The 8,135-nt window shown below is 36.2% G+C and overlaps 1 non-coding gene across 1 annotated transcript; it reads left to right on the top strand.

Moving 5' to 3' along the window:
* Positions 1–7,864: 7,864 nt before the first annotated feature.
* On the top strand, positions 7,865–7,937 carry Trnaa-agc. The gene has a single exon. It is a non-coding gene; the product is annotated as a tRNA-Ala (tRNA).
* Positions 7,938–8,135: the final 198 nt, after the last annotated feature.

Below are 8,135 nucleotides of genomic sequence, written 5' to 3'. Positions count from 1 at the left end.
ATTGAATTCTTTCGACTTTACTCACAACAAATGCGCGCTTGTGCCTTGCCTTTGTGCGCTTACCCAGCCACACACACACACACACACACACACACACAGCCATACACGTGTAAATGTACTTTGACTTGTAAGTAGCCTTGTTTTGTTGTTTGTTGTTGCTGTTCTTGTCGACATGAGTGCAGTAGCCGAGTGTASTGGMGCTGAGTGGCTCTTGGAGTGGCGTGTCGCGTTGCGCGTTGAGTGCTACAGCCGCCGCTTRCTTGCTGTTTGTTGCCGTTGTTGTTGTGTTGCATAGYGATCAGCAGGCCGCACTCAACACCAACTCAGCAGCTTTGACTTACGACCCTTTTGCTGCTGGCAGCGCGAGCTTCCTACTTARGCCCACAATATTTACATATGTAATACATATTTACACATATATAAGTGCATGTTTCCGTATGAGTGCATGTATGTATGTATGTGCATAATTGCTGATCGCTGGCAAWGCATTTGGCGCCCATACGAATTTATCAGGCTTTTCAATTAAGCAAAAATATTTTTATGATTGTCATATACAATTTTAATTGAGTCGGCGCTTGACCTTTCACCCTTGAGATTTCATGTTTTTCTCTGTTTCTACAATTTGAGGCTTGATTGATGCAAMAAATTTGTTTGTGGATTATTAGTGGAGACTGTATTTGTACATGCATCTGTTAATATGTTTTGTATGCAATTGCATTTAATCTACAAATAACTGTTTGACAAGCAAAAATGTTAACATACCCTTCACAAACATAAAGTTTTCATACAAGAACTTGATTTTGATCGGTGAGTTAGTCAATATGGTCCAGTGGTCCGATCAGAAAAATTTGTTTTGGAATTGTACCGAACAATGTCACATTTCGTGAAAATATCTTGTCAAATAAAAAAGTTTCAGACTTGGAATGTTCAGTTTGTATGGCAGCTATTTTCTATAGTGATCCSATCTAAACCATTTCTTTGAATATTGTAAGGTTGCCTTAGATAGAAATCTGTGCCAAATTTCGTGAAGATATCTAGCCTAACAAAAAAGTTTTCCATACAAGAACATGAATGTGATCGTTCAGTTTGTATGACAGCTACAAGTTATACTTGTTCGATAACTGCAGGTTCAACAAAAGAGCTGCTTCTTAGAGAGAAAATAATGTGTGCAAAACTTTAGACTGATATGTCGGCTCAAAAACTGTCAATTCGAAATTTTTTGAGAATGCTTTATGCCACTACAACCACAGACGAAGTTGACGTTTATAAGACTGTGAAGTCTATCATATTGAAGATGTATTCACTTAGAAGTATTTATTAGTATAATTTTCTTTTATAATTTGAGAGTCTCTACTGCTGGCTGGTTTCTAATGCAATCTGAAATTGCTCATGTAGTGAGTGCGGATCATCAAAGTGAACAACGAAATCCACAAACATAGCTCAGGCTCTTCAAATCTGATTTTGCTTTAGCAATTTAACCTTAATTCTTTTCTATTCCACAATATTCTAGATAATAACACAGTCGAGCAATGAGCTTTAATTTGTCCGTAACGATTTTGGTTTTCCTCTTGCATATGATAATTATAATTATCATGGTATCGACGTCCATATGTTTCTATTGTACTTATCTATATAAATAAAACTTCGTCAAAAGTTACATAACCCAACGCATAATAACTCTTGCTACAGGTGTGGCTTCGGACTCAGTAGACAATTGAGAGATAAAGTCGTCTCTCGACTTCGGACTCAGTAGACAATTGAGAGATAAAGTCGTCTCTCGACGAACAAAGACAAAACTCTACAAGTCACACATTTTCCCATCCTGCTATAAAGTGATGAGGCATGGACCCTGACGACATCTAAGGTGTAGGCGTTAGGAATTTTCTATGTAAAGGTTCTGCGAAAGATGTATGGTCCTTTGCGCATTGACCACGGCGAATATCGCATTCGTTGCAACGATGAGCTGTAYGMGATATACGACGCCATTGACATAGTTCAGCGAATGAAGCAACTGGGTAGGTGATGTCGTCGGAATGGATGAAAATACTCCAGTTCTGAAAGTGTTCGACACAGTACCCGCGGTGGAAGCAGAGAAAAAGGAAGACCTCAACTTTGTTAGAAAGACCAGGTGGAGAAGGATATGGTTYTTGCTTCATCCAATTGGCGCCAAGCAGCGGAAAGGAAGAACGATTGCCGCGTTGTTGCAAACTCGGTTATAGCCGCGTAAGCGGTGACTACGTCAATAAAGAATAAGAAGAAAAGCTACATATTAAACAGCAGTATTATTTTTGGGGAAAGCAATATTGTGGAAGCGCTCATCTATCTCCTCATGGTAGGTCTAGCTTTCGCGGCTGTGGGTTCAAATACGACGAGTCAAATCATTATAATTCATTTTTTTTTACAGCTATAAATCTAACCGCTTTTTCACTACTATAGGTATTACCTGACTCTCCACTTAACGAACAAAATCTCATATACATGTGGAGAAGGCGTGGTTATCAACCAAGTTCTGAGGCGAACTACCTATGAAATTGGTTAATAGTTTTACTAGGGCGCTGGTGTCTTGCCCTCATTGCCAGATGTACGAGGGACAGTCGTAGCCTAATTAAGTAATAATGTGTMCACTTAATAACGAYAACGTATTTTCGCCAACACTTAATYTATGAAAATCTCTAACCTTAAAGAGTTGCCACGTATTGTAATTTTTACGAGTACAGTTATGTGAGCTTTAAAAGTGGTTACTTTGAGCGGCACTAAGTCTTCAAGCRTACTCTAAATAATTTGTTGCCAGAAGCTAAAGAGAGGATCTTATAAGAAGCTTATTGTATCACAAACTACCTAATTATGTGTTTTTCACAATTCAACTTAACCCTAAATTTGCTACAGTTCCTGTTTGAAGAGATTAATAAAATGTATAAATATTATTAGAGTCCATAAATATTTCTACTTCCTGCATTATTCACATTCTGTGCCACTATGGCCATTAAATATGCAACAACATCAACAACAACAGTAACAACTAAAGAATGTTTAGACGCTTCAACGCAACCCCGTCTAATTTGAATTTGATGCTAACAAAAAAGAAAGAAAGAAATCAGAATTACAATAAAAAAATAGAGAAATTAGTATCTGCAACATTCACTGCTATTTGTATTGGTTGCTATTTGCAATATTTGCATGCCAACAGCAATGTTGCAACATTTATGGTAAGCAACACCTACTCTCGCTGCAGCCAACACTCGAACCATAAATTTTCAGCATATTTAACATGCGCATAAAACTGCCATGAAGATGAAGACAATAACAACAATAACAACAATAACAAGAAAGTGCTATAAGTGTATTGGCAGCGAATAGACTGAGAGCTAGACAGACAACGATATTGTTGCAAGTAGTGTAATATTTGGGATACTTTAAGTGCGCGCAACTGGAGTGAAGGCGTTGCCAGAACGCCACCCATTGAGCAAGCAGATACCTAACGGATAGGGATAGCTTATCGAAGGTAGAGTGAACAAAGTAAATGTGTGTGTGGCTATTGGCAAATGGTTTGAACATTACACCGAGACTGATGGGAGGTGGAACTAATCGAAAGAAAGGGGAGGAATTGGGGAGAGTTAAGGAATTCTCTACAAGCCGGAGATGTTTGTATGAAAATAATATAAATATTATTTATGAACACTTTAAATAGCAACCGAACTTTTATTAAAATCTATAAAATCCTCCGGGAATTCCGCGTTTTTTTTAGTCAAAAAAAAAAAAAAAAAAAAAAAAAAAAAAAAAAAAATAGTCAAAAAAAAAAAAAAAAAAAAAAAAAAAATTATGGATTCGAAGCACTTCAAACGAGTTGTATTTGTGCCAATTTCGTTCAGTCTTGAGCAACGAACTAAAACTGCCTTAAGCGGCACATAAAGTTTGCTCTACAGACGGAATTAGGAAGGCGAAATCGTGCTTCGAGTATCAAAATGATTTYTGATTTTTACTTATTTGTATGTTAGGTCATGTCAGGTTATTGTAGGTGTAGGTTAGAAGGCTGATCAAAGACTCCTATATGTAGTCCCCTGTGCAGCCATGAAGAAAAACTCCTGTGTTCGAATTTATAAATTTGGAAAAAGGGCTTAGTAGCGAATACAAATTTGCACAGGTGCTTAATTTACCATCCCACCAGTTCGATGGGGTATTTGAAGATATGCGCTCCCAAATTTTTTAAATCGTGAGCTCCCAAACGCGAGACAGGAAAGAAGGAAGTATTGAGTTGTACCCTCTTACACCTCAACTTTTTCCATGGCGTCTGGTAGAATTCCAATGACATCTTAAAAGTCCCACAACAAGGAAAATGTTAGCCTTACTGAAGACAAAAAGAATGCGGGATCTCTTGTGATAGATCTTGGGCCAAAAGCTTTTGCGACCGATGATGGCTCAGCTGGTSAAGCCTCCGTGAAGCCCAGCTATCTAGTAGTAGAATGCAAATAATATTGGATCAGCGACCTGCCACCGATTGCGATTCTAGAGTACGTTTCCTGGCTAGCTGATCAGCTTAGTCTTATCACAAAGACACTAGATGCTATTGATAGCGAGGTTAGGCACTCCTCAACCAACCGTGAAAGCATCGTTAATGTGTTCAAGGCTAGTATCACCACTCTGCTAGCTTATTGAATGGGCACTTCTGTGAAGGAGGCTGTACTCCGGAACAGAAGATATGCTGCTACCTTAATGGCTGTAAACTCGGCTTGGAAAATATTGCAGTAGTCAGGAAATCTGAAGGTGGAGTTGATAAAGAGCTGATGACAGTAAGCACCTTCACCAAGCTTCCCCGCAAGCTTTGACCCATCCAAAAAGAAGCGCACAGTTCGTCTTCTCCAACGACTTTTTCCCAACCACAATGCCTTCAACGGCATATGGGCAGAGAAGAAGCCGCCAGAGTTCAGTTTCGTGATCCAAGTGATCCAAGATCTGGTATGAAGTCAAAGTGTGTGAGGATAGCGGAGAATTTTTCCATACAAGAACCTTAATGGATTTTCAGTGTTCCCTTTTGTGTTTAATGTATTTCGTGGCCAACTTAATATATCCTGTTCAGGCTTTTAACTRTATCAAATTYCYTTACTGAATTTTCTAAAAATCGTAYCTGATATATGCACTTATATGCTTTCACCTGTGCAGGCATTTCTTGCGTACTTCTTACACATATTTATTAAATTTACCGCGGYTCAACAAGTGAAAATGTCATATCCCACAATTTATTTTAGTATTCTCAGTGAGTTGCTGTGGCTATTTTTAGTTTGCTGCAACAGTGTGGGCCACTTAGCGGTGAATTATGTTAACGCCGTCGCGAAGTATGTGCAACATGGCGAGCCAGCGCACAAACCGACAGAAATCATCATACATAAGCTCAAATATACGAAAGTTCGTACAGTGAGGAGAAGTAAARATGCAGAAGCTCTTAAGRAAAGATGAATTGTGATGTCTCTGGTTAAATTATACTTTGGTGTMYCAAAARTATTATTCAWTCGGTAGAATAACCAAAAACTTTTTTTTCATCGTAAGCTGGAAGAGCAAATATTTTTACTTTGAGCCTAAAACGTAATACTTCCTTAATATTTTGGTTTTGAATGAAACGAGGCTTCAGTTATTATTTGCAACAATATTTTACCAATTAAAGAACAGTTTCATAAACAAAATTGATTTTATTTCTAATTGCCATTTATAACATTTAAATTTTTTCCAGTTTTCTATAATATGATTTTTTCAATAACGAAATTTTCTTTTTGAAAAATGAAATTTGTTTATGTCTAACTGTGTTCGACTATTTGAGTCGAAATATAATCTCACTGCATTTTTACAACTCACTAGTGTACTTGTGCTCGTTACACACCCACGCGCMCATACGAGCGGCCAGCAGGCACATGCATTAGTTGGCCGAGTCGCCAGCTTTGACAGCCAAAGTCCACATTGGGTTTGTGGTTTTCGCTTTTCGCTGAAGCGGCATACCGATTATGTATATGTCCAATGCTTTTTGGCAGCGTTTCAGCGCCGCACTTTTTCGGCCAAAAACAAAGAAAACGATTTTTTTTATTATTTTTTTCTGCATTTATTTACAGCAATGCAACTTTTCGGTGTGGAAATTGTATTTACAGCCAAATATTGCTTTTTTTTTTTTGTTGCCTCGCTGAGCTCGTGCCAATGCTATTAGCCTGTGATATCAGAGAGGGCATCGTTGTTGTTGTGGTTCAAAGTGATTTATGTGCCTACGAATAACTGAGGGGTTGAATTGCCGTAAATTGCTTAGAGCCCTCACTGATGCTATATGTGCATATGTATGTGTATGTGTATGTGTGTAGGTTTAAGCAAGAGGGGGCAGCAGGCGCCTAATAACAGATATTATCATATGTTGTTATTAACCGGGTCAACTTGTTAAGTGATTTCAAGAAGCAGGAATGCAGAAAAGAAAATATTAAATAATTTTATGAGAATGCTTGCTTCGCTGAAAAATGCATTAAAAATATAATTGATACAATTTTTTTTGAAATTTTTTAAAAATCTTACTTTTCATATTTTTGAAACTGTTGCAAGTAAATTCCTTAGATATATTTTTCAGTTAAATAAGTTTTATTTAATTAATATTTATATTTCGACGTTAGTAAAAAAAGCTAATAGCTTAAAGTTAAGTTATTAAGTATAAGCTTTCCCGAAACTATTTTCATAAAAAATTTTGTTTCGAAATAATTGTGTTACTGAAGAAATTATGATGACATTAAATTCTACATTTTGCAATTCATTCATTTTTTAAGTGTGAAAAATTGGAAAAACATAAATCTACAAAGAAATTTTTTTCAAAATGCAGATTTCGGACTTTTTGTCTCCTATTTTTTGGGGTAGAAAAACTCTTGGTMGTAATATTACCACAGCAGACATTTTTTGATATAATCTGTTATGAATATAACAAACACTAAAAGAATTCCGACACTTCTATCGATACATCTTAGAGTATATAATTCATTGTCATACATATCTACATTCCAGCTGCAACTCTTTTTCAAGTTCTGTTCACTTTGAAACAAAATTTTACGATTTTTTTTTTTTTTTTTGGAAATTATAAATTGAAGACCGCTTTGACAGTTAGCTTATTGAAATACTATTATGTCTTGGTGTTTTATTTACAAGTAAGACCCCATAATTTGAGGATTCTTTTACGTTTTCATTATTTTATTTTGAACTGTTTCARAAGTTCATATTTCGATCAAAAATTATTTTATGAACAAGCACTGTGTATACTACTCATACACACACATGTATGTATATGCATATACAGATATGATAGCTAGTTCAGTTGATAAAGAACTATCTACCATGAAAAGTACTTGCTTGGCTGCTTTCTAATAGTTTTCACCACAATATACAAATCTCACCTCAAAATATCACACTTGCCGCAGTCACTGACCGGTTTCGTTCCAGACTATTATCAGCCGAAGACACAAACCCAAAAGCAGTTTTTGCTAACTCYTATACTCGTTAGCCACAAATAACAAAAAAAGTGTTCGCGGCACATGTTGAGCAACATTTCAATCAACATATTAGACACAGTGGGTGAATGCATAGGAAACGCAACAAAATAAAATTAGTAAATGAAGCAAAAATATATATGGTATGGTTGAAAAGAAAATAAATATAATATACATATAATAAAGCTTAAAATGTTCATATGTGTATGTTTTTAAGCTGCTTCATGCTTACCGCTTATTTGGCACTCGAAAACTTGTCGATTGCATTGCTTGCATTTTAATTAAGCAGGCAATAACAATGCGCATAAATAACGGTTGATCATTTGTGTATAAAAATACCGTTAAAAACAGTTTGTTGAAATCATAACGGGGATGTAGCTCAGATGGTAGAGCGCTCGCTTAGCATGTGAGAGGTACGGGGATCGATGCCCCGCATCTCCAAACATACTTTTAGTTTGTAAACTCAAACGAAATAGCAATTAGTATATACTCTTAAATATTTAATGAGAAACGTTTTTAAAATCATATTTCGAAAAGTAAAACYATCAAATATTTATCAATAAAACTTGACTATACCTTTGCGCCCGAAGTTTTCGTGTTAATCGAAAATTTTATCAATTCAATAAGATTTCGAAGAAA

Source organism: Bactrocera latifrons, unplaced genomic scaffold, assembly GCF_001853355.1.
Source record: "Bactrocera latifrons isolate USDA-ARS-PBARC rearing strain unplaced genomic scaffold, ASM185335v1 scaffold_103, whole genome shotgun sequence".
Classification (NCBI taxonomy): domain Eukaryota; kingdom Metazoa; phylum Arthropoda; class Insecta; order Diptera; family Tephritidae; genus Bactrocera; species Bactrocera latifrons.
The sequence above is the reverse complement of the archived record's forward strand: the minus strand, read 5'-3'. Positions and strand labels throughout refer to the sequence as shown.